Below are 23,241 nucleotides of genomic sequence, written 5' to 3' on the forward strand. Positions count from 1 at the left end.
CTTAAAAGCGCAAAAACCAAATGAAAAACTAAAACTGACAATGCAATCAGTAATTGATTCTAAACAAGAAATTAAAGTGAGTTCGGTGGGTATTTCACATGCATGAAAAATCTACCGTCCGATTTTGACATAGACTGCTGCTAAAGATAGATAGTATTAATTTCACGGAGCATCCTTTCCTAACTAAAAGCTATCGTAGGGAAAGCAAGGAATACTAGATATGCATACTAAGTAATGAAATATTTTATAGGTGCAATGACAACATCAAAAGTATACAGGTATAGGAAGCATTTCAAGCCTATGTAACAATAGCATAAATGGGATAAATGTATTTGAAAAATCCAAGACAGATAAGGTAAAGGCCATCGCCACTGTATATCACTTAAGATGCATGATATCTCCATAGATAATCTTCTTCCTTTGACACAAAAACTTCTTGGACGTTATCGCTTTCGAGCGAAACTCTACACCTCTCATTCTTTTACACTCCCATTACAAGTTTTGACACTCAAGTTTCTGTAACTAGTTTATTATTATACAGACATGTGGCCATAATTGTGGATATTGATTTCCACAGACTCTTTAAACCAGTATGTGTAAAAGGTCAAGATGAAGAAAAACCAACATTTGTTTCACTACCGTTTGTCAACAAAGGTATAGATGCAATTAATTTGGCTAACATCCTCCATTACAAAAAGGTCACGAAATTACGGAGATTTAAACATCATCGAAATCGAAACTCTCTTTAAGGTCCTTTCTAAAGGTTCCAAGTACCTTGAACTGCGCTCCATTAATCTTTAAAATTCTTATTGATGCCATGGACTACGTACGAAAATGGATAAAACGAGAACAAGAAGACATTGTTTCTCTTTCAGAACGAGTAATGGCTGTGAGGTCTTTAATTTGAAACGTATGAAAGTTTTAAGTATATCAATGAGTGTCAATGCTACATCCGTTTTCAAAGACCCCGACGAAGCAAAAACATTGTCTACTATACATGACAAACGTGTTGTCGTTCTAGCAGACAAAGCCAAAAACAACGTAGTTTGTGTCTGCAAAACGCATTACATGCAATAATTCTTATCATAGCAGTAATAATACCTATATTGCTACCAGTCTCCGAAGAAGAGATAGTCGAAAACTAAAAATATGTGCTATCATCTTTTGCTTTCTCTACCAAAGACGATGATTGTGATCTACCGTCTATGTACTGGATTCCTTAAATCAACAATAATCCCTACACACAAGCTACATGGCTGCATCTGCAAAGTGTACTACCGAACCTCTTTTGAATTCTAAATTCGCATCTGTCAAAGAGGTCGCTAGTCAAACTATGATACTTGCTACTACCGTAGTTGTGTCAATTCAATGTGGATCCTGAAAAATTCAAAAGGTCTTCTGGAAACCCTCAATTCAAATCTATTATCAGAATATAATAGCATTCAGACCTATGATTTTTCAACACTGTATACTTCTATTTTCCACAATCAGTTGAAATCCCGACTAAAAAAAATACATCGTTGCCACTAAAAAAAATGACGATACACCTAAATACAAATATGTAGTTCTTGGTAGAAATTCCTCATACTTTGTAAAAAAAAAAAACGATTTCAAATCATCTTCTAAATATACCGAAAAGGATGTTTTCGACTTATTTATCCAGTGTGGTGGACTCATTTTTCAACAAACGGTCGGCATTTCAAAAGGAACAATTTGCGCTCCTTTACTTGCTGACCAATTCGTTCAATCTTATGAGGCTGATTTATAGCTGATCGGATCCAAACGAACAAATATCCTTTAGTTTGATTCTTTAATCTCAGTTTCTGCAACATAGATGACGTATTATCGTTAAACAATCCTGGTTTGGGCATTTGATACATTTCATATACCAAAAAGAACTTGAAATTAAGGATACTACAGACAAGTCAACCTCATATCTTGAACTACCCTTAAAGGTCGTTGGTAAAGGAAAACTATTGACCAAAATATACGACTAACGCTATGACTTTTCGTTCAATATCGTCAATTTTTTTTCATCTGTGGCATCATCCCTTCAGCACCTGCATATGGAGTGTTCATATCACAACTCATACGTTATGCCAGAGCTTGCAATAACTACGCCTTTTGGCGTCGCGCTAGACTTCTTACAATTAGGTTTCTGAAACAGGGTTATGTTTTGAACATCACTACAGAAGTTTTATAGTCGTCATCATGAACTCGTTGATCGTTATGGTGTACCAATTTGTACCATGAAAACTGATTTATTCAACGGGTCATAGTTTTCCTTTCCTCTTTCGCCTACCCTGGATTTGACCTTACATAAGCGGCTTTTCTAGAAAAGCAGAGGACGCTCACCCTACCAGTGCATCCGACCCATGCACCCAGTTTTTAGTGGAGTCCGTGTAACTCATTTACTGTTGTTACTTTGTATGTATTATTTTTGTTATTTTATGTTCTTCGTTTTATTTTTCTGTCACTGGATGAAATTCGTTTGATTTTCGTAATGACTTGGTTCACTAGATTACTTTTTCTTTTATCTTGCAAATCATAGGGACATTTTTATTTTCAGTTAACTTCTAGTATTTAAATGATGATAAAACAATTTCTTAAAAGAACATTTTAATAAATTTTTGTATGGTAAAATAACACAAATAAAAACTGTAAAAAATCCCTTTTCAAAAGGAGATAAATGGCGGGAAAATTCTTTCAAAGTAGATAAATGCGAACAAATGTCCTATAGAAATGTAATAGGAGTTTTAGTTGTTTTTTTTATGTTGCAAGAAAAAGAGTAATGCTGGGAACCAAGATTCTAGCGGAAATCAAAACAATAAAATCCAGACCAAACATGAAAAACAGACTCACACAACAAAGAACACAAAGTAACGAAAATAATACATACAAAGTAACAAAAGTAAATGAGCAACTCGAATCCCACTAAAAATTGGGAAACGACGAAAAAGGAAAACTTTGACACGTTGAACAAATCAGTTTTCGTTGGGCAGATGGACACACCTGTGAGCAAACCTATTCAAATGTTCAATTATGTTAAATGCTGCATGATATCCAACTTATCAACAGTAATACTACATAGCGGGTTTATACACAGAATTGGAAGAATTGTTTTTCCTTTTGGTCAGTGATGAAATTACTGGAAATATATTGTAGGTTTTGTCTTAGGATTTATTACATCAGATATTAATTTCCCTTAGTCCCCGATCGTCTATGTCTATTTTTTAAAACCCTTTTGCTCTGACACTCCTGGGCGGCTAAGGTAATTTGAATTAAACTGATATGGGATTTTTGATCCGTCAAAAGCATGACGACCGTTACTTTGCAAGAAAATGAATAAAACGATAAAAAGAAGACAATGATTCTCTGTCAGAGTGGTTAAAGGTCGTGAGATCTTTAATTTTGAAACGAATGAAAGTTTTAAGTCGGTCAATGAGTGCCAAGGCTACATCAGTTTTGAAAGACCCCGATGTAGCAAAAACATTGTCTACTATACATGACAAATATGTTGTCGTACCAGCAGACAAAGTCCAAAACAATATTGTTTTTCTGCTAAACGTTTTACATCCATTGTTTATTTAGGTAGACGTAGAAAATAATATCAGTGATAAGACCTATACTGCTACCACACTCTCCAAAGAAGAGATTGTGGAAAACCATAAATCTGTGGTATCCTAAAAGATTTTACAAGAAAAACTATCAGTTTAATATAACAATTAATATTCCAAAATTCGCAGAAGGGGGATTTTAAAATGTAAAAATAAAATTTAATGTAATTACCAAGTTAAAGTTCACTGTTTCGGGTTGATTTTCAGTTATAATACATTGGGTGTTTTTTTCAGTAAAAACACATACGGTGGAATGTCATCAATAACTTGTTAACATGGCATCAACTGGAGAGGAAGGAAACTACGTCTAGATCAGACTTCTACTTGAGAATATTTTCCCACAGGCTGTCCACACTTACTTTAATACTGAGTTTGCACCTTCCAGACTTGCAAAATATTAAGACGTTAATACTGTGAATTGAAAGATCTTAAACATAATCACCTGATTACCTGATCGCATTGGGACCTTCTGTTTCCTAGAACAGGTTTGAATATTCATATTAGAAGCTTTCTACTTTCGCCAGATCTAAACTCTTCTTATTATATTCCCTTTTGGATTTCCTGTAAAGGACAATTTATTTTGTAACTGGCAAACTGTATATTTTTTGTACGACCGCAAATAAATTGCGTGATAGTATCATGTTGTCGTCGTCATCGTGTGTAGCCACTTGTAGTACAATATGCCATGCCACAAAACAATCACTGAATTTGATTTTTGGTGTCGTGACTTGAACTGATACATGTAATATATGAGGGATCAAAATGTATAAGAAACAAGAGTTGTCCTGATGTTCAGAAATTAACGAGTAGAAACGAATATATCTCTTTAATTGTGCCAAAGATTTCATTAATCCAACGGAAGGCTGTGGTTTATTTTTTTTAGGGGGTGCCTATTAGGATTCTGGTCAAATTCTTTTTCTGTGTCAAATGAATAACCGCAATCAAAATTCAGGGCTGTATCAAGCTTGAATTGAATGGTGTGTCAGTTCATGCCACCAAATGTTCGGGGTTGAAGGTCATTTAATTATTATTGCGTCGTTGTCGTTCTTATTTAGAAAGAAACTAATGAAAAACGTTTTGACTGATACTAGTATTTCATTTCGATGGAAGTGTTTGATATTTACATGTTTTTTTTTTTTCTATAAAGTTAACAAGCTTTACCAATGTTTCTAAAAGATCCACTGGTATTTAAGTAGTTGTGGTAATTCAAATTAGGATTATTCCAATATGAGGACGGCAAATATAGGAGAAATACGTCCATTCAATGTCACATCTAATGTGTTGTTTATAATGCCACTACTTTTTATGCGTGCCGTATCGAAAATTGTAATATCAAAGCATTGTGTATATTATTTTTTTGCCATTAATCCAAAGACCAAGAAAATAAATTAGTTTGTCATTAAATGTTCATATAAAACATTTATTTGTTCAATGAGTAGAAATAAATGACAAATTAATGAAAATTACCATGTAAATTATAGAATAAGAAACGTATTCATAAAAGCCTCTATGATTATACTACCTATTAATGATTCCGGGAAAGTGATTATAGACAATTTTTGGGGCTATATGTTGGGACAAAATATAGAGAATATTTTTTTCACTTGCACAGTGTTCATATATATATATTTCTTAAGATCAATTTAAAAAAAAATGGAAATAATGATCTTCCAGGAAATTTGTTCACTTGGGGCAAATTATGGGCATCAATTTAGATTGTGTCTTACTTTAAGATAAGGACTTACTGGTCCATTGTTTTCATATTTTGTACTCCTTTGATAGCAAAACGATTAAAGATAGTTACTTATCTAACGAACTCTTAAAACAGAGTTGCAAAAGAAACACATTACAACAAATCATTAGAATCAGCTTACCAATCAACTTTTTCTGTCAATTTTAACTACAGCACTTTTATCTATTTTACCCCCTTTTTAAAGGATGGGGCAAAAATTCCCAAATACTACAAGGCCCTCTGTCACGTATCAAGATCGAATTTGCTTTGCTCAAAGTATCGTGAATTAACACAAAAATAACAGACGACAAGGACACTAACGACAACGACATTAACGACAGAGTGAAACCATTGTACAACTACAAAATGAAAAACTATTTCTTACTTGTTCTGCATTTTCCTCAAGCATATACACAGTCAATTTGTGCATGGTTTATTTAACCAAATTTTCGATTTCGATTTCGATATTTCGATATTTCTTTTTCTATTTCTAAAACTCTTAATATAGATTACAGATACCGATTTAATTATGAAAAAAAATACAAATATCTTCTTTCCACGCCATTCGTCTACTATTATCCTCACCAAACACATGGGAAGCTCTTTTTTTAAACAAATATAGAATGCGCTTTTTGTGTATTTGAAGCTATTTCAATCTCTTTGCCAAAAATATTCAGCGGCAGACTTTAATTTAAAACAGGTTAGTCCCCCTACCTTTGTAAATTGTTGTAAAACTGAGCTTCCAATTAAGTGAATTTACAGGAACTAAAATGTGTGAGATACAATAAAAAGTCAAGTTTTCAAGCGTTTAATGAGTATATGGCTTGTAGTGTTTTTTTTTACATATTGTGAAAATGATAATAACATACCCCTCATCCCCTGAAATTTCTGATTATTTTTTTTTTCAAATTTAAAGAAGATCGTTGGAGAGTATATATTATGAATTCCTTCGAGATGACTTTGGTAGGCATTTACAGCTTTAAAGTCTGTTATGTCTATAAGTACTTCTGCTTATTTACTGAAATATAGCTGGAGCGTCAACTTTTAGTTGAGGTTTAATTCAGGCCCGTCAACACCCATTACCCTATTTTGTTTCAATATCTACAATAGATATTACAGTTTTCATTTTTTGCTTTGTTTAAATGCAATCAATTTTCAAACGGTTTTGTTATATGATGGTACTGAAACAAATAAGCATTTACTTATCAACTTTTCTGTCTACTCTTTGTATGCAGTTTTTTTTTGTAAGTTTATACTGTAAGTATAATTATAAGTAAAGAATTTTTTTTGGCGGATACTAATTGCTATGCTTACTGCTTAAGCCCAAAGTAATTTTTGTTTCGGAACTTTTTTTGGCGCTTTTAGAAAGACCGCTAAAATACTCCAAAATGAGCACCCTGCGAAAATTATCCGTGTTACGGTATAACATGAAAGTACAGTGTATTTAAAAATCATGAAACACTTATCTTCAGAAAGAATATGAATTAAAACATAGGAAACCATGTGTTGCAGATTTTCTGTGTCATGAGTATTATAATTTAAGTATTTACAGGGCGTAACGCCTGGTGTAGCAGGTATGCCTAATATACACATATATATATTATCATTTTTCTCTTCAGAGCGTTAATTAAGTATTGACGTTTGATCGTGAATGGAGCATATTTAGGAACACAAATTGTGTTATTTTCTTTTATTTTTCTTTTATTTTTGGTATTTGGACAAAACGTATCCATACTTTTATAGTGCTTAATCAATTTTACCATTGTTAAAACAATCGGTTAACCACTATAAACAAGTTATTTATGCTTTTGTTTTGCTTTTAAGTTGGTGCCTATTGGCATGGGTAAGGTTAAACTTGTTTTATAAGGTCTAAATAGGGAGTGTATATTTTCATCATATCTTTGCCATATAGTCAGTTCGTTGTTTTTTGTTTTTTTTTGTGTGTGCCTTATTTTTTTGCCTTATGTTACTAAAATACTGAATAATTTTTCGTTTCCGCTGGTATGCATATGTCAAACATAAACTTTTTAGGCTTTACGTATTTCTAGTATAAATATTGGGGACTCACGGTTATATTTTGTACATTATAAAGACTTTGTTAGGAGTGACCAGTCCCTGCTATATTAAGTCCATGGGCCTTATAAAGTCGAAGTTACTAAAAGCTAGCTCAGAACAAACACCATAAAAATTCCATCACCAGAAATACTCAGTCACCACAATTCCTGTGGATTTATGACATATCAATATTTATCGCCAGTTGTTTAATCTGGTTCTAATCTGGTTCCCTGGTCAATATCATGAGCGTCCAAAAGACCGCTACAACGTACAGTGTACCTTTTTTTTAAAAAGCATACACATGTCAATGTGTGTTTAGTTTGATTGTATGAGAACGGGAAGTTTACATCAAAAGATGAAATGATCAGTTAGCATTGAAGTTATATTATATATATATCTAAATATAACTATTGTCAGTTTTTCAATCTGGTTCCGGGTAATTGAACGCGATCATTTCAAGGGAACCAATATTTTAGCGGAAGTTATCCAATTTAAGAGCAAATAGTATTCGTGCCATTTCGGATGTTGAAAGTAAACAAAAAATCAGTGACAGAGAATATTTGACGCTTAGCGACTTTGAAGATTCGATATTTTAAATGCGCGGATGTTACTGAGTCTTAATACATTCTCCTGTATTTCGGGACCAGTTGAGCTAAAAGGAACAAATAATAATAAAGTATAAGTTAAGTGATGAGACAATAAAAAACTGTGCTTATAAAATCGGCGCAAATGTCAATTATAATGTTTCAAAAGAGGCCTAAATATTTGCATTTAAATCTTAATTAGGTATGCCAATGGTTTTCTCTAACGGTGAATGATATAATTGCAGGTTTTGAAAATCTATAGGCTTTGCTGACAAAACCGATTTACGATGTAAATTGATAAACAGCAAGGCTGAAAGAAAAGAATTAGACCCTGACCAACACCCTGTTTAATACGGAACACCTTTTGTTAAACCCCTGTATGAAATATGAGATGTTGCTGTTAAATATGCAATGTAGATAAGATGAATCTTGTATTGTTTACCAATGTGAAAGCACATCATGCCATACTTTATTAAACGCCTAAAATTGCGTAGATGATTGACTTTCGTAGTATTGGCTTGTTGTATACAGCTGAAATAACAACATGTAGAATCGAAATGATAAAATGTACAAGTACATGTAATAAAATTCTGCCGTAGGTGGTCAAAGCACTGTGGGTAAACACAGACGTACGCTTCAATAAACAACTGCGTCAACCTTAATTGATTATGCCATCCGGTTGGTATGATTTCTAAACGACTTGAGTTTTTGTGATTTTAGTTCCTCTAATACATTTAACACAAAAATTGCCTACCAATCTTATGGAATGCTAAATATTAATGAAAACTTTCCAATGTTTCGTACTTTTCTTCTACAGAAACCTACACCAAAATGCAAAGTTCAACAATGGTTATTATGTTCTATCACTTGTTCTATTCAGAGAGGAACTTATTTATATATACACTAAAATTTTCTCGAACCAAACATTTATCATCTTGTAGGACTAAATGCAACTTTTGTAGTCTTAGTGATCCATGACTGGACTTTGCGGTGTTAAGACAGATCGAAATATTCAACAATAAAGTAACTTTGTTTATTTGACTGAGAGCTGAAGATCTCGAAAAGCAGAAGGTGAAATTCAAATATTCTGTCTTTCGCAGGGAAACCCGACTCTGGAAGGTTTGATTTTGAGTTGATGATTTGTCTTCTGAGATGCATATGTGACCTGCGTATATCAAATCAACTTCCTGAAATCTTAGAGATATCCATTGCAGCAGATTTGAGCAGAATCAGATATTATCGCAACTATTTTGCGCATTTAACGGACGCTAAAGTAGATAACCAAATGTTTGAAGAAATTTGGACCATATTTTCAGAGGTGAACTAAATTCGTTATGTATCTACAGTCATATAGCCAATTAATAGGTTGAATTGCTTTGCAGTACTATCAATGGTGTGATATTTATTTTCCAAATAAATCGGAATTGCCATTCCCTACATCATTTGAGCTCTTCAACAAATACGTTAAAAAGTTAAAAAGGGGATCTAATTTCATTCAAAGTCAATTTGTTTCTCTCACTATTCGGCAGATTTAAATCAAAGTAGGTATAAAATAAGGACATAATTGTATGCTTAAATTTGTCTATTTGTGTGTTTTTTTTCTGAATACAAGGCTATTAGAAAGCTTGGGGAGACCGTTTACACGAAGAAACACAGAAACTAAAATTGAAGAATCTTTATTACTCAAGTAATGAAAGTAGTCAGAGTCTTCGACAAGACGTCATTTACAAGAGGAAGGAAATAATAACCCCACGGCACCGGAATATCTTAAAAGGTACTATGATATAGGTGAAACCTGAAACGTTCTCGATGTATTTAAGTTCATAACTCTAATTTGAAGTCTAAGGGCTGATTAGTTTGATATGTTTCGTTGTGACAAATGTTTTTCCTCCTTCTTGCAGTTTTTTTTTTTATTTTGGACGTTTTGTATTAGATCTGCACGATAGTAAGTCTGTTATTTGGTTGTAGTTATCGTTTCTGTTTATCCTGTTTACTTAATACTGTGTTTAAGTACAAGTCCACATAAAATCCAGGCACAGCCAATGGTTAAGTGATTCATGGGAACAAAAATCCAAACAAACGATGTTTTATCAGTCTACCTATACTATACTTTCACATAACGATAATTGTTTCTGCGATCAGATCAGCACCTTTTATAACATTATAAAATCATACATTCAACTCCCACTGAAGTCAACCAAATGAAACAAAATCGAAAACAATAACTCTTGCAAAGTTCCAATTGCATATATATAAATTTGATTCCTATCGTGAGAGGTTGATTTTTGACACAATGTCACTTCAATATTAAACTTTTCAAAAAGACAACATCGGAGGTGTTATGAAGACAAAAAATAACACACATCATTGCGTATCTGTATGTCTGATTTGTTATTAGGTTCGGACTCCTAATTTTGAGATACACTTTATTCGAACATTGAACTATTTGATTGTTGAATTTACTCCTCTTAACTAATGTTTGTTTAAAGAGAAAACTAGTTTGAAACATGTAAGTAATGCACTAATTCTAACATGACATCCTTAAAAGGATTTGAGACCACAACTGTGGTTGATATGAGCTGTACGCGACTTATTGGACATGGCTTGTGTGTGTGTGTAAATTACTGTCCACCTTTATCATGTAAACAAACACACGTAAACTTCCGATGTGTATCTGCAGTTTTCATTCATTTCAGTAGCGTGGATGAACATAATATTCATATGTGAAAAAAATATTTAACGTTATGTTTCAGAAAAGTCGTTAGTACGTGGGTGAGATAAACCCCCGTGCACACCCCCACTCAATTTTAGGCATTCATAATTATGATAATGATGTTTCCAATATATCTGATTAATTAAGGCTTTTAAATTTTCTTTATGGGGTTACGATAACTATAGAATGGTAAAAAAGGGAATTTTCAAAATTTCAGAATTTCTTCTATATCACCCTTTATTTCTCTTTTATCAGAATATCATAGTTCAATCAAGCTTTTGTGTGATACAGTACATTATTATAGTATCTTAGCTTCGAATTGAGCCAAAGTTATAAATATTGGAAGTCAAGTGAGGTGAAAAATTGCCATCCATATCCATGACAAAAATACCTCAACATAAACCCATGTGTCCAACACCATTTAAAAAATGTTAATTTACCACATACGAATTTTTGTTTTTTCTTAGAAATTTTAATGGACATAGGGTACCATTCTTTCAGCTATATGGCGTGGAATACGTTAAAGTATGCATTGCCTTGGCTCATTTCAGTACTTTGATGCTACATAGCTCTGTTTGTATATGCAAAAGCTTGTTTGAAGTAGAGTACTGGAAAAAATATGCAAATTAATGTTGAAATGGAAGAAAATATGAAAATCCGAAAATCCTAAAATTCCTCTATTTATGAAAAACTCATTATTGCCATATTGAAACTGACAAATTTTCACCTGAAATGAGCAAAAATAATTTTTTGGGTTCATGTTGAGGTACTTTTTTCATGGGAAGGAGTGGCAATTTTCCCACGATTTGGACTTTGAAAAAATCAAATATTTATTACGTGGACTCGTTAGAAAGCTAAGATACTATATAATACTATTTGAATATACAAAATCATGTTTAAAGTACGGTATTTGAAAGAAATTGTCAATTATAGGTGATATTGGAAAAAATATGAAATTCCGGAAATTCCCCTTTCTATGAAAACACATTATTATCATATTGAAACTGAATAATACGCACATGAAATGAGAAAGTATGTTGAATACATCGATAATTAAAACAATAGTACCCGACATGTCTTTTGTACACCGTTTATATATCAATAATTAACATTTTAGTTCATGTTGAGGCATTTTTTTCATGGGTAGGGGTGACAATTTTTCACCTAACTTGACGTGGTTCAAATACTTATTACTTGGGCTCATTCTGAAGTTCAGACACTATATTAATGAACCGTTTAACACAAAACCTTCTTTGAACTACGGTAATTTGAAAAAAAACAATATCTGGTGATGTAGAAGAAAAGTTTGAAATTTTGAAAATTCCTGCTTTTCCGATTTTATAGTAATTGTCACCCTAAAAGGAGAATCTAAGCTCCTGAATTGCCTAAATGCTTCAGTTCTACAATGTCAGTATGCTGTGAATGAGAATTCTGTCTGATACTCAGACCAGTTTTCCACGGGTAGGGGTAACATTTTCAACATTAAAAAAAATCCTTTCTTTAAAAAAAGTATTTCATGATTTATTTCTGTATTTAATTAAATTATCCATCGAGTAATACCAAATTTAAGACGTTTCAATCAAGTAATAATTTATGTGACTTTTGACCGAAAAATTGAAAATCCCATTTTTCGCATTTTTTAATAATTCTGACTACGGAAATCGCCAAAAATCATAAAAAGAGCATCAAAAGTATAAATTGTGATAATACTAAACCGAAAATATCTAATAAACCATTTTTTACTGAAGCATTAATACTCTAGGAGTTTTTACATTGAAAAATGTGTCAATTTAAGCGATTTTTCGGCGATGTATGGGGTACATTTACCCTATAACACGAAGTGATACATCAACTTTCTTAGGACCATTCTAATATAGAATATTCTTTGGCGACAAATTAATTCGGTAATGGGAGTTATAAAGGTACCTGATAATCATCGTGAAGTTGGTGAGTGGAGGGTGCACGGTGGGGCCTCCGAGCTAATGGACTATATGTTATATTCCGTAAAAATCACTTATACACGTACACGGTAGCACTCGTCACGTGCCACGTGCGTCGTCATGTATGAAAACAAACAATAACAATCGTCAATGAATAAACATCGTTCTACTTTATTCGCCTTTTCCTTCATTATAAAAATAAAGAGCAAAGTTTCACTAGCGAACAGCTGAATATGGACAAATATGGCGGGTCTAAGGTTACGGTAATATCTCACGAAAATGTAAAAAAGTACCGTAATCGAAATAAATCACGAAAACTTCAGTTTTTTATTGTTTTATCATGGGCTGACCAAATTATGCCAATATTTTACGGCATACATGGTCAGCCCGTGGTACAACAATGATGAAATGGAGTTTCCGTGATTTTTTGTCTTAAGTAAAGACTTTTTGAATGTTCGATCGGTGCACTACTGTCCAAAGGAACGTATCTGTCATACGAAAATACGATCTACCTTACCGGAGCATGTAACGTAGGAAAATCGACTCTGGCCAGTGTATTTATCGGACATGCAATTCCGCAAGAATGGAGGTCTACGGATACTTTAGTGATTTATTTCGGACAGAATGGAATAGATCTTGAGACCTTTGAAATGGTTCCTTTGACACAAGGTTATTTACTATTAATTTATCGTTCACGTTAATCAAAAAAATGGATATCCATTTTGATCCGAATATTTGATCTCAATATTGTATATCATTGTTCGGAGAAGACTTCATAAGTTGGTTAAACTTGTGTCCTATCCCTTTTGTAAAGTTACCAAATAAAATTGTTATAAACTATGTCTGAATATTTGAAATGTGTTAGAATTATGCCTTAAAAGATATGCAGTTTTTGTTCAAATAACTATATAGGGTGCTTACCTTAAAATTATGCTAATCGATACAAAGACTTTTTATTTTTAATATTTTGTATATTCCTATTACATAACCTACTTACACTGCAGACACAAATATATTTGCAAAAGTTCTGCGGGGAGAACCAAAATCTGGTACGTTAAAGTATTACAAATTACCTATAAAAGATATTGTTTTATTTTTCTAAAAATAATACCGTTAACTTATACAAACCAACAACAAATGGTTTGTATTTAAACATCGAGTAATGTTCGATACAGTACATAGTGAACAGTATACTTGTTAAATTCCTGCTATAAGTACAGTTATAACAGTTATACAGTTGCTTACACTTATGTATTGTCTGCATAAGAATTGTCAAATGTGTTTTGTTTTAAAAATCGACAAAAAGACTGAATCATCACTCTTTAACCGCAATACTGTTATCGATGAATCTCAGAATGGATATTCTATAAGATAACTATACGTTATCTGAAACCTATCAGCACGTTCACATCATGTACGTACAATGGAGTTACTGTAGTTAAATGGTGACCGTCGATAGGAAAGAAAATGTTTTGAACCTTAGTTATATCACGGGAGAAATGTGTAAATGAGTGCTTAGCGGACCATAAAAATATGTCTAATCAATGTAATTCCGCCTTGAAATAGGTTCTGCAAAACATTTTTGAAGGAAACGTTCTGTTAAAAAGTCTTAGATAAAAATAACATTTAAGCACAATTTTGAGTAAGATTTAGATAATAAGAGGCACTTCATTTTTCTCATTTTGGTCCTTTTTTCCCTCAAATAAATTCTATACACATAGAAAACAACCGCAAATTTATTCACATTTATCTTGAAGGATCAGAGGCGTATATATGTGTTATTGCTTATATAGGGAAAATGTATAAAATTTATTTCACGAGATGTGAGAAATCCATATTTTACAAACTTTGAGTGTAGATTCTGTTTCTCTAATGCCCTTAAAACGTCAATTCGTTGAAAACCTGTTGACGTCACACAAACGCAAATATTCCAAACAAAAGAAACCAGACGATTTTTTCAATTCAAAACTTCCCGAGTCCCTTCATAATTCTTATTTAAGGTAAGAAAACACCAAAATTATCTCATTTAACTGAAAATAACCACAATGAGGCGATTCAATTGAGATGGAGTCCAACACAACCTATTTCTAAGCCAATCGAAATCTGAGAACAAAAAAGTCACTAGTGATGAGCTCATATCTTTTTCCATACCGGTCAAGCGGTATGAAAATTGAAGAAAAATTAGAGAAGTAATTTTAAATTACTTTTGATCCCAATTATATTCACTTGTATGCTAATTATATCAAGAATGCTTTAAGTGTTTCAAGGATATTTTGATTGTGATATTTCACTTGAAAGAGATACGACACACTACTAAATAGGTTGAACTGCTGTAAATAGTTACATTTCTTTCAATTTCTCCTGGTATTTACGAAAGCAGATTTGAGTACCTAATTAAAAAAACACTTTATAAATCAAACTGAAAAACTTCGCAGATTGAAGGCGTCTAACTCTAGTTTTGAAATCACAACACATACGTTATGCCAGAGCTTTTTATACAAAGCCTCCTGGAAGAGGGTTATGTTGCTTCAAGACTGAATTCATTACTGCAGAAGTTTTATGGTCGTGGGTCGTTATAGTGTACCCATAGCCACCATGAGAACTGATTTGTTTTACATTTCGTAGTTTACCTTTTTTTCTGTCGTCTACTCGCATGTGACATTTTATGAGCAACTCGTCTGATTTTGCAATAAAAACATGGAACGCTTACCCTACCAGTGCACCTGGTCCATGCTCCCAGTTTCTATTCTAGGTTGATCATTTACTTTTATTCCTTTGTATGTTATATTTAGTTCATTCGTGTTCTTTGGTGCGTGTGTCTCTCTTTTCCTTGTCTTTATCTTTTTTCTTGGGATATATTTTATTTTGATTTCTGGTTGAACCTTAGCTCCCTTGGTAACTATTGAACTCTGGAGAAACAACACGTGTTTCTCTTGGTAAGATGTCTTAATGTCTAAAACTTTTCAGTAGGCCGAAAAATGTTTAAGTGTACTTTAGCTTTACACCAAATAATGTTTCCAACATAGATTTTCAACAATATTTATTTGTTAAACTAACTTTATATGTATTTTAATTTTGACACTAACTAAAATGAAAACAAAAAAGTTAAATATGATCAGTTTTATAGTATATCATGCAACAATATTTTCTAATGTATATGTTATATATATATTAGTTCATCAACATGTTTTTCCACTTTACACAGCCCCCATTCTATTGATTGATTTACTATAAAAACAAATGCAGCGTTTGTAACCATATACACTCGACAATTTCATCCAATGTGAGAAACAATTTTCATAAGATATCCTTAAAAATTGGTTGAAGTTTAACTAAAACACTTGCTTGGAATTAATTCTATTAAAAGTCTAACCCAGGATCAATGGCTAGGACTAGTCGCCCAAATAAGGACGTGGTCTCAAAGGTTCTTTTATATCAACCTTATTTATGACCAAACATATATGTAATTGTCGTGACTATATTGGTTTTGTTAAAGAAGCAGAGACGCAAAATCACCCATATACTACTAATGATGCAACTGTTGGGCAGTCACCTATGGTAAGCTGTGAAGAACAGAAACCTCCAAAAATAGCTACTACAGTAGACGAGTCTACTTTATCTTTACCTAACTTTAAACTGGAAGAAAAATTTCTCAAGGGAATAAGAGAAGGTGATTACGTAGTTAAAGTTGCTCCATCAGACGTAGTAGACTATGGAGGTCAAAGTCATCTGACATGACACATCAGCTCTTTATACGTCCACAAGGAACATTCATCGTCATGTTTGACGGACGATATGGATTGTTTTAACCACTACCAAACTATCCCAAACCGACTACTAATGAAGGCAAGTTATTTTCGTGATATGATTGTTCTAGTTCTTTTTTATTTTTTTTTCTGTTTATTCTTTTGTTTGTTTGTTTTGTTTTTGTTTTGTTTGTTATTTTTATAGTCAATGATGAGATCCCGGCTTTTTGTGGTACATGATATATATGAAAGAGTAATGATTTATTGGCCTTAAGCCTGAAACAAATATGTAACTATTGAAATACAAATAAGGATATATCAATTCAAAGTTCAGTGCTTAATTACGTACAATGAGTTGTTAACTGCTTAACATATTTCCATAACACTATGTAGGAGTATGAAGGATTTAATTAAACTTGTTAGTTTTGTAGATCAAATATATGTGCACTGGAAACTTCAAATTTTGTATTTGGTTTTCTTCATTTCAGAAATAATAAAGCACTGGGTCAACTCTATCGTTATTTATTGCGTAAAAGACGACAGTTTTTTTACCAATAATTTTGTTTGCGGCTACACATAGTGATGACTTCAGTGAGGTTAGTATTACATTTTATGAACTAGATGTTATTGTTATAAATGATAATAGTTTGTCTTTTTTCTGGTTACGGCTGTGACTCATTAATTGTTATCAGGACTTTTCATTTTCTCCATTTAATTCAAACCTATGTGTGTAGGAACCATCCACATAATACTCAGAGTGACACCTGATAATTATATTAAAAGTACTTACACTCATAAGTGGTGCAGAAATATGCAATTTTAAAACTTCTTTATTAAAATATCAATGTCACAAACCACATGAGACTAATACTGACTTTTTTCAATAGTTTATACAAATATATTAGACCATTGTTGATCTTAAAAGTAGGCGAACTCATACAATTTGCAAAACTGCGTCAATATAAAGGTTTTGGATTGCAATATATGTATCCCAGCCCTCTACATTATACTAAAAACAAATTCTAGCATGTAACACAATAGTTTTAGACTGATAGGTATGATTAAAGTGCTCACACTTTTTTTACAATTTGCAGAAAATGACAACACTGCTTAAAAAATGATTGTTTTTTCTCCATTTTTTGGAAGGGTATGATGGTATCACTGAAGCAAACTTGCTATATATTGAGACTTTTTTGACACAAAACTAAATAAAATATTGATATATTTATGTCCTCGACTATACAAAATGTTTTCACAGTGATCCATGTCCAATAAGAATTTAAAATTCTTACGTTACCACCACTGATCAGTTATTCATCTTGTAAATCACAACAATTTTACATTGATAAACATGTAAAGAAAACCTTCGTTAGTCTGATATAGAATTAAACGTTGAAACGGGTTTATTTTCCATGCATTTGCATTGGATAGGTCAAGACAATGAGATGCATTTGGTCAATGTGTTATGCATGAGGAATCCAGTGGTGCATTAGATTATGTGACATTTTCTAGTTATTATATTTTTTTTTTCAGCCAACACATTAAAGACAAGACAATTGCAATAAATATTCAAAATCTAATATCGGACTCTTATCTTTTATCACAGTTGAAAAAAGTTTAGAAACACTTCGTATCGCCAGTCATTATATTTTAATATACATGCACCTGTCTAAAAATGCATTAATAATGTAAAAATAAAGTAATTGAGACACTTCCATTTTATACGCTACAGCGTAAACAATTGCTATCTTCTACGATAAATGAGGAAAAAAATATTAAGACTTCCTAGATACTTTACGCAGTCAACCTATGTCACGGCTCAAGGTACAAAAAGAAGATCATCTGCTATTTTTCATTCAGTCTCTAGTTCTTGGTATCGAATAAATAATTTTAAAAAAAGCACACCGCTTATTCCCTCTGCATGTCTATGATTTTCATTTCATCAAACATTTACGGGTTTTGTGCATATTAAATTATTTTATTTTGATTGCATAGATGCGTAGTATGTTCCAAGATAGCCTTTTTATATTTCTCATTCGACACAATTGTGAACCAAATAGTGACTATAATCGCGCTCTAGACAGGCACACGGTGCGTTTAGAATACCATTAATACCTAAACATCTTACGATATTTTAATTCTAACCGTTTATTTAATTCATAAGTAGTAGAACTTTAATTGAGATATAAGGTCTTGGTAAAAGGGGATTTCAGACATTTATTTTTCTAATTTCTCCCACACTTTTGCAATATATTAACAAAATTTTCTAACAAGAGGAAGGGGTTCTACCCACCGAAAACTTCACTAGGCCTCCATTTGCCCAGTGAGTCAACATTTGTTTCACGTATATGTATGTCAGGCATATGTAATATATCAACGTAGTCTAAAACTGTTTTAATTTAGGTAGAGCACATTGTAAAAACAATAAACGAACATCTTTTTTCGTTTAAAAATGAATTTAACAGTTTTTCACCACAGCAAACGATGTTATGATTCTCGAGATCCAGATAATGGTTTTTAGTTTTATTTTGTTCGTTTATGTTTTGTTTTTGCTTGGTTTTGTTTTGTTTTGTTTTGTTTTTTTTTTTGGTGGAAGGATATGATTTGTATGGTTATTAAGCGGTAATTTTATTAGATCATAGTCGAAGCAAGTTAATACCTTGGTTGAAAATTGAAAATTTTATGGCTATCGATAGGTGGTATTGGAAAGTTTTACAAATGACCAATTTTCAAGATAGTTGTCACTCATACAAACAAAAAATTCCAATTGTCCTTGTGTCCCATCCCTTTTTCATTTCGTCATCATTTCATGTTCATTTTATCATCAATTTCATGTTCATCGTCTGAATATAGCTGAAATATTGCTGCTCGGATGTTAAACCTCAACAAACAATACAAACAAAACTGACATTATCACTTTTCTCAGCGACATCACAATCGATTTCAATGCTTTTTCGAAGATTTTATACATTGCATCAATCCCGAAGTACCTGAGCTACTGCAAACATTGTGGTGCCAGCCTCATTTTTTGAACTATAATTAAAGATCGATGGTAGAGGACAACTACTGACAAAATTAGAAAAGAAACGCGATGACTTTTGATTCCGTATTGTCAATATTCGTTTCATCTGTGGCATATTCAGCACCTACGTACGGAGTTTTCATATCACAAGTCATACATTACGACTGAGCTTGCCGTAACTACGCAGACTTTTTCTACTGTGCTAGAAATCTTACAGTTAGGCTTCTGGAACAGAGTTACGTTGCTAAAATATTGAAGGCTTCACTGCAGAAGTTTTATGGTCGTCATCATGAGCTCGTGGATCGTTACTGTGCTTCCATCTGCACCATGAGAAGTGATTTGTTCAACGCGGTCATAGTTTTTCTTTCCTCTTTTGTCTACCCTGGGCTTGACTTTTTATGAGCAAATCCGTCGGTGTTTTTAGAAAAACAGAGGACGCTTACCCTATCGATGCACCTGGTCCATGCTCCCAGTTTTAAGTGGAGTCCAAGCTGCTCAATTACATCTGTTGCTTTGTTATCATTTTGGTTGGTCTGTGTTCTTTGTTGTGTGTGCCTGTTTTCCATGTCTGGTTTTTGTCCTTGGATTCTTATGATTTCCGCTATAATCGTGGTTCCCTTGATTACTCTCTTTTTAATAAAACGGCAGTAACAACAATTGTAAAAATGATAAAGTTGCCGATAATAGATTAATACGAAAACTTTGAGAACTTACCCTATCATGACTTATTCTTCATTTTTTATGTTTTGAATTTTATAAAGCGTGTTTCTATATCATAATGGATTGTAATTCAGCTAGAAGTATGTTTCTAAGCATCACTATCAAGTAAATTCTGAAATAGTACTTCCGCAAATTCATAAAATAATATTAACGCTTATATATTTATGTTCATTTCTATGTAATGTATTACAAACAAATCAGACTTTCAAATGTGATAAACTCTCTTGAACTAGATCTGTAATTATACTTTGTTGTCACATTCTAACATAGATTTTTATTTTTAACGTATACATGTGTATATGAAGAATTGATATGCACTGTCACATCCTGTTTGTAGGTCTCGACAAAAGTGACCTACAGCATCGGGCTGATGATATACATCTTGTTCGACTCGCAACGAGACAGCTTTTCACAATCTGAAGAACTGTTACATTATCTTGGATATTGACAGCGATCAGCTAGAATTTATTAAACACGACTATAGAAGTTCTTTGGATCGTATGTTTATGAGTTTGAAACTGTGTAGAGACAGAAATACAGAATATAATACAGTTCCCTGTTTAGCAGATATTCAAGCTGCTCTTTCAGCGAGTGGTGATGCCAGACACCATTTATGCATGGTATCCATTTCATTTGTTAACAAACGCAGATGGTCGTTAATTAGAGTTTAATATTGCTCTCACGATCAATTATATTTACATGACTATATATAATATTTGGCTACGGTTGCGTTTATCGTACGGATTTCATTCAAGCTAGTATAGTCATTGTAAACTAATTCTCAGTGTGTTATAATATATAGGCTTATACGCTAACCTTAGCAAAACGTAGAACATTGTTAGTATTAGTTTTTACTGTTTTTTTTTTCTTGATATTTATTCGCTTGACTCCAGTAGGGAATAATCTATTGCATAACAGTATTTAATAAAGCGTACTAGATGTTTTCAAACATCAAAATGTTGATTAACTTGTTCAGAAGATATTTACAGCTAACTTTTAGCTTGTATCCAATATGAAAAGTAAGATAAAATTTTCCATTGAAATTCATACACCATTTCACAATGCAACAATCTTATTAAAGATAATCTCGTAATTGCAACATGAAGGACTACGAAAAAGATATGTTCACGTTCTTTAAGTAAAATGCATCAAGGCTAGTTCAGATTAAATATCGAAAAGACAATGAATGACCATCTACATGATTTAAAAGCAAAGCCCCACTAAACTGTATGTAGTAAACGTTTTTTTAACACTTTAGTTCCTTTTCAGGTGTTAAGAAACTTTTCGAGATTAGGTGGTAAGTATGCCTAAAAAAATTCAAATATAATCAAGAAATAAGTATATGTAAGTTGCCCTATTCTCTTATCTTACACTTTAAGTTCATATGTGAATTTGTGATACGCCATCACTGCATGAGAGACAGGATTGTAGACCAGGGATAGAAAAAATACGTGTCATCTACTGCCTAAAAACCTCTCTGATATCCACATCAGATTGTATTGATAAAAATACTCATTCTGACACACAGTGTATAGGTGATATATTTTCATAATGTCAACATATGGATTTATTTTATCTTTAGTATCACTATCTTGAACTTGACGCTTCTTCCTCACTAAGGTCAAGACTCATTTTGAAATTGGCGTCTTTTTGATATTTACTTATTGTGTTTGGTTTCTTTCATTTTCACTTGTTTATTGTTAATATATATATTATACTGTTTCGTCTACTGATTTAACATATTTTGAGCGGTTTCATTTTTTTTTTTTGCTGTCTGTTTGTGTAGAAACATACCGAACACAGTTAACCGTTATGGAAGCGGGAGGTTAGTCGCGCTATGAAAGCTGGTTAAACTCACCATTAAATCGGAAACTACTGTACAAAGTTAGTCAGTCGCTTTTAGTCAGTTTTTCGCCAGTTAAACGGGCTTTCTTGTTTTTTACTATAATTTTAATACTGGCTAGAGTGCATCAGTTCAGTAATGTTGTTATAGCCATTAATAAACACTGATTTACATACCCTCAGTTGTAATAAATGGTGCACACAGTAGCAGAATATATGCTAATAACAATTTTATTCACTCTTCCTTTACAGTAAACGCCAGTACAAAACTACAGAGTATCCCTGAAAATAAAGTTCTGAGGCAGCTTGCAAAAAACATTGTAATAAAACATTACTAATAAAAATACAGCCACGACATCATACTGTGAGTCGAAATATTTCCATTGTTTTTCTGAGTGACTCAAAACTTTATAAAATCACGCGTTGAAATAGTAAATATTTGACACCTGTGTAAAACGGAAAATTTTTGACCTTAAGAATTCGTTTGGTTTAAACAGTTCTTTGGTTTAACCAGGGTTAAAGTTCATGTACATGTATAGTGATATAAAGGGACCTTTTTGCTAATGCTGGTAGTTTTGATGGTATTGTCATTCTACAATATGTTCTAAGATAGCTTTCAGTAACTGTGAGCATTTTTTTTAAATTGATATCTCATTTGTCATTATAATTTATGTTGAGGTATTCCATGGAGGCAGTTGGATGTGTTATTGAATGTTTTTTGTTGTGTGTTTGTGTGTTGTTTTAGTTCATTTTTGACCTTACATTAAAGGGAGATTTTTAAGAACTTAAGACTAGTTTTACCCCACTGCAGATTTCATGCGCCTGTTCACAGTCAGGATATGTTGGTCATTAATGTGTCATTGTGACGTTATTCCCTATTTCCGGAGCTCGGGATGCAGCCATATTTTATCCTGTTTTTGCAGAGTTACCTCCCGTAAGAGCAGGTGTAATTTCGAAGTCTCTCTAATCGATGTTCGGATTCGGGTGCAGAAAAAAGAGGTAACTCGAATGAAAATGGAATCCCCAGCAGACAAACACAACGGTGTTTCTAAAATTTACAGGGTGTTTCATGTTGTTGGTAGGTTACATAAGGATGATTTCCATTTGTATCCCGGGTAAAGAAAATGTATGGCAAGGTCAGTAGAACGAGAAATTCCCTTTTGACTTTCGAGATTTTCGAAGGTATCGTCGATATATGATTGAAAACGTTACGTGTTCCGTATAGACACATGCTCCAAAGGGTTATAAATGTTGACAAAATGTTGGTCCG

At 32.7% G+C, this 23,241-nt stretch overlaps 1 long non-coding RNA gene and 2 pseudogenes across 1 annotated transcript; all 3 read left to right on the forward strand.

Moving 5' to 3' along the window:
• The first annotated feature begins 3,892 nt into the window (after positions 1-3,892).
• LOC148601657 (uncharacterized) lies at positions 3,893-9,315 on the forward strand (annotated as a pseudogene).
• A 3,569-nt stretch (positions 9,316-12,884) lies between these two features.
• LOC148601658 (uncharacterized) lies at positions 12,885-17,932 on the forward strand (annotated as a pseudogene).
• A 2,504-nt stretch (positions 17,933-20,436) lies between these two features.
• On the forward strand, positions 20,437-22,503 carry LOC148601659 (uncharacterized). The gene is made up of 3 exons (XR_015917176.1): positions 20,437-20,749; positions 21,399-21,426; positions 22,224-22,503. It is a non-coding gene; the product is annotated as an uncharacterized LOC148601659 (long non-coding RNA).
• The last annotated feature ends 738 nt before the right edge of the window (positions 22,504-23,241 follow it).

Source organism: Perna viridis, chromosome 12, assembly GCF_037379345.1.
Source record: "Perna viridis isolate PV_CMFRI_1.1 ecotype Kerala chromosome 12, ASM3737934v1, whole genome shotgun sequence".
NCBI lineage: Eukaryota > Metazoa > Mollusca > Bivalvia > Mytilida > Mytilidae > Perna > Perna viridis.